The sequence below is a fragment of the Perissodus microlepis genome, chromosome 6 (genome assembly GCF_051167445.1).
Source record: "Perissodus microlepis isolate ML-2025 ecotype Zambia chromosome 6, ASM5116744v1, whole genome shotgun sequence".
Classification (NCBI taxonomy): Eukaryota; Metazoa; Chordata; class Actinopteri; order Cichliformes; family Cichlidae; genus Perissodus; species Perissodus microlepis.
In genome coordinates this window covers 8,249,604-8,254,868 of record NC_140466.1, presented here as the reverse complement: position 1 = coordinate 8,254,868, position 5,265 = coordinate 8,249,604, and positions in this window count along the sequence as shown.

The window sequence follows — 5,265 nt, the reverse complement described above, 5'->3', positions numbered from 1 at the left end:
ATCTGATGTACCTGTTGTGGTGATCCCTTGTGACAAGGGAGCAGCCAAGCGTAGCTTTTTTAGATTTGTGTGATCTACCTCCCAAAACATATTGAATTATTTTATCAAATATATGAAAAGTAAAACAAAAACATTTGTATTTTTGGATAAATCCACACAGCAAAATCTCCAGTGTTAAATTAACACTAGAGAGTGTCTATATGGGTCCACTCCTTTGTGTGTTAAATATAACACTGTTGAGTGTTAAATGAACACTTTGGACAGTGTTATATGTTTAAAAGTAACCTAGTCAGTTTTGAAGATTAACAATGACTAACACTGAGCAGTGCTGATTTTCTAACACTGGAAAATACCTCAAAATGTTAAAAAGATTCCAGTGCTAGAAAGCCAGCACTGCTCAGTGTTAGTCATTGTTAATCTTCAAAACTGACTAGGTTACTTTTAAAAAATATAACACTGTCCAAAGTGTTCATTTAACACTCAGAGGAGTGGACCCATATAGACACTTTCTAGTGTCAACACTGGAGATTTTGCAGTATAAGTATCTGATCTGTGTGGATTAGTTTACTAAAATCAATTAATTCTTTTAAATCAGTTTTACTCATTAGATTTTTTGTTCAAAACAACATGTAACTTATGGTGGTTTATAGTGTAAGGTAATGTGCTTAACCTCCTAAGACCCGAACTCTTCCACGGCATGCATTTTTAATTTCTCTTTGATATTTGGACTGACTGGGACCCGATGAATGTAAAAACAAAGAATTACCAGATTTTTTTTTTACCTGATTTTTGTTTCTAAGAAAAATGAGAGCCACATATGAGGATATTCGTTTAACATTTCGATAGAACAGTAACAGTATAATGTCCTCGTAAGTGGATATCAGGCCCTTGTAGAGCAAAATTGAGTATTTTGGTCTGAATAACCCAAAATGTGATGTCCACATATGTGGACACCAGGTCCTAGGAGGTTAATGTATTAGAGCAAGAACCCCAAAGATCAGACAATTATTTCTTACTTATGTCTAAGTACTTGGGGCAGTGGGGAAGAAGAACTGCCTTTCAACTGTAAGAGACCACCTGCAGAACCAAGGTCAGGGAGATACAGCAATCTGCTATGACCAGCTGAGGGATGAGATGCCTTGTCTGGTCGCCCAGCCTGCATTACACAGATACAAACACAAGTGAATTTCCAAGAAATCCAGGGTGACATAACATAGCTGATGTAATGCAGGGTTATACATTGTTATTTACTGCCATAACTCTTATGTCACAAAAAAAAATCACTGGAAAGTTTGACTATCTGCTGACTACACAAAGGACTACATATCATTCAAAATAAACACACTGCTTTCATGCAGCTTTTAATTTATAAATCATCTGAGGCCTATCTTCCATGCACTACAGTCTGTATTTGTCTTGCGGTAATGGCGTTAAAACCGTAAAATGTGAATAATGCTCTAATCTCACTGTCTTACGTACTTACTGAGCAATGGATGTTTAAAATATGATAGATGAAAATGCAAAATAGAAAGTCCAAATATAGTTTCTAGACAGTGATGCAGGATTCATTATGTGGTGTAGAAGCATACACACAATGCTCCACTTCTCCACATGGGTTACGCGTATTGCATAACATTGTTTGTAAAGCATCAATTCTTCTCGTACTTAAACAGAACAGATTCATCAAAATAGCTGAAAATGCAATAAACACAGTCCCAGTGACGTGAAATTGAAAGAAAGCACATACAGTTTCAGGTAAGTTGTTCATTTCTATGCATGAATTAATACTTGTACAAGAAGATCATGCTGTAGGCTTTTTAAAACTGGACATTTAAAAAGAAAATCCTGACACTAGAAGCCCTGTAGTGGGTTTTCTCAACATACTGGGCAAATTTCCTCAATATTCTAAATTCTGAATTTTCATAATCTAATATAAAATCACAATTTGCGATGGACTTTTTTTCATGATATTTTCATTCACATGTATAAAAGCTTTTTCCATATTTTGCATATATATTCGTACTTTTGTGTTTTACTCGCAGCAACAACTCCACCTCATTGTCGGACTCTGTAGTTTTCTCTGGTCCCCTCCCCAGTCAGACCAGGAGTGACATGTTTAGCCGCATGTTCTCCTTAAATTGCTGGCTGTCGGAGTGGTGTCCCAGAAACGATGTGGGCTTCATAGATAATTGGCAAACCTTCTGGAGGAAACCTGGTCTTGTTAGGAGAGACGGCATCCATCCCACTTTGGATGGAGCAGCTCTCATTTCTAGAAATATGGACAAATTTATTAACTATCCAGAGTTGGGACCAGGAAGCAGAGTTGCAGTCTTACACGCCTCTCTGCAGCTTCTCTCCTCCTGCTACCCCCCCTAAAAACCCATCTCCATAGAGACTGTGTCAGCTTCCAAAAAGACAAAAAACAAACTAAAAACCAGCAACAAACAACTTAAACATAAACAATTACAAAGAAAGAACAGTACAGTATCCACATCTGAACCGAAGAGTAAAACAGTGAAATGTGGATTATTAAATATTAGGTCTCTCTCCTCCAAGTCTCTGTTAGTACATGACTTAATAATTGATCAACAAAATGATTTACTCTGCCTTACAGAAACCTGGTTGCAGCAGGATGATTATGTTAGTTTAAATGAATCAACACCCCCGAGTCATTCTAACCACCAGAAACCTCGAAGCACAGGCTGAGGGGGCGGTGTGGCAGCAATTTTTCACACCAGCCTATTAACCAACGAAAGACCAAGACAGACTTTTAATTCATTTGAAAGCCTGATGCTTAGCCTTGTCCACCCCAGCTGTAAAACTCAGAAACCAGTCTTACTTGTTATCATCTATCGTCCACCTGGGCCTCACACTGAGTTTCTCTCTGATTTCTCAGACTTTTTATCTGATTTAGTTCTCAGCTCAGATAAAATAATTATTGTGGGTGATTTTAACATCCATGTAGATGCTAAAAATGACAGCCTCAACATGGCATTTAATCTGTTATTAGACTCAATTGGCTTCTCTCAAAATGTAAAAGAACCCACCCACCACTTTAATCACACTCTAGATCTTGTTTTAACATATGGCATAGAAACTGAACATTTAACAGTGTTTCCTGAAAACCCTCTCCTGTCTGATCATTTCCTGATAACATTTACATTTACAATAATTGATTACACAGCAGTGGAGAGTAGACTTTATCACAGTAGATGTCTTTCTGAAAGCGCTGTAACTAAGTTTAAGAATATAATCCACCCACTGTTATCATCTTCAATGACCTGTACCAACACAGAGCAGAGCAGCTATCTGAACGCTACCCCAACAGAGGTCGATTATCTTGTTAATAATTTTACCTCCTCACTACGTACGAATCTGGATACTGTAGCTCCTGTGAAAACTACTGAAATCTTCTTGCGTTTCACGCATGCACAGTACTGGAATGTAAGTGGCTGTTTCAATGTGGACGCACAACTCTGAAAACAACTGAAAATGATAGTGTGGATGTGGAGCGTTTTCAGATGAAAACGCTGTTTTCAAATCTATCCGGGCTAGTGTGGACGTAGCCTAAGGTGAAAGGTCAAAGTGCAAAATCAACAACTGTAAACTCCCCTTAGATGGCCTTTAGAGTTGTGGTTTTAACGCCTACTGTTGTGCATGTCACATTGGTTTTATTTATGATCTTTGAGAAGAGTTGTTAATGGTCACAAATATAGTCTGGTCTGTCCTTAACATTGTAAAGTCTTTAAAAGTACGGTATTCTCCCTGAAAACAACACTTAGTCATCCCAGATTGTTGCAAAAGTAGGTTGAGAAATAAATTAAAGTTATGCAACTTTGTTTTAAAAAGCCAACCCTTTTAGGGTTTGGTGGTATTCCTCTGGAAAAGGCAAGATGTCTCATAAAACAAAAAGAGATGTATTTTCTGATTCAAATTCACCAAGTCTCCTAAAATCCCTTCTAATCCTTTTTATAGATGTACAAAATTAAAACCAGAGGAAAGTGATTTCTCTTCTATTATTGAATTGTTTACACTTGAAAAACTATCTTGTGCACCATGCAGACCTAAATCACACTCTAAACCGCCTGTTTTCATGGATACTAGAGTGTATTTAGCGTCGTCTGGTACAAGTTAAATGGCCCTTGTCTGTCTGGCAGTATTCCTTCTGCGATTTTTTTTTATACGCTGAAGGGATAAGAGAAAATATTTAAATGTGTTTTTCACCGTCGGAAAATCGAAAATATATGCATGTTCAGGCAGTCCTCATCAAACCAGAGATTTCTGAATGAATCAGTCACATAATAACCACTGTTTATGATAAGAAGCCAATGGAGACACATTCATCTGCTACCCGACACAAGACTATTTCAAGAAGGCACATAAACAAACCCAGGAGTCAAAAGTGCACCCTTTAACAAATTAGATTTTAGATTTACCTCAAGGGCAAGCTCAGACACAGAGGCTAGTTTATATAAAGGAGGTGTGTTCAGTTTGAGAATTACCCGGGAAAGGTGATGCATTTGAGAAAGAAGATCCACCAGAGACTTCAGATAGAGCCATAACAGTTTTCCAGTTTTCACACATTGTGGACGATAGGCTAAAAAATTCAGGGAAACAGTCCCGTTAATAAAGGGTGTGGCGAGAAGCCTCCGTTTATGAAACCTGTCATTTTACTAGAATTTCTAGTTAACCACAGGATGTGGCTCACATTGCTTTGCCATCCCAAGAGTTGCCGTCCTATATGGCTTTCCGGAAGCCTGTTATGTTTGTACTTACTGATTTACAGAGTGCAAACTGCAGGTTACCAGTGCATGAGTTTATAATAGAACAAATAGTCCTGCAACAGGAAGCTGTATAATGAGAACCGCTGTTGAAATTTGGATATATCATGTGGGGGGATATATGATTGACTGCTCTTTTTCCCATGACTGAAGACAAACTTGAAAAAGTGCTAACGGAAAGTTTTAATACGCGGAAATAATACTATTGCTCATAAATACTTTGGCATGTTTTGATGTGGCTGGTTGTTACAGCAGAAAAACATAAAGATAAACTTTCAGTGTTTTGGGGTAATTTTTACCACTTATGTGCTCACGCTGGGATGATGAGCAGCAAACACATGTTAACAATCTTTTTTTATTGTTATTTTGAAGCACCTATGACTCAAACGAGTGTTAAACAGTTGGTGGGAATCCAAAAGACATAAAGGTAGCAGAAAATCAGATCAGAGAAGTGGCTGCGGCTGTGGTATTTTCTGTGTTCTGT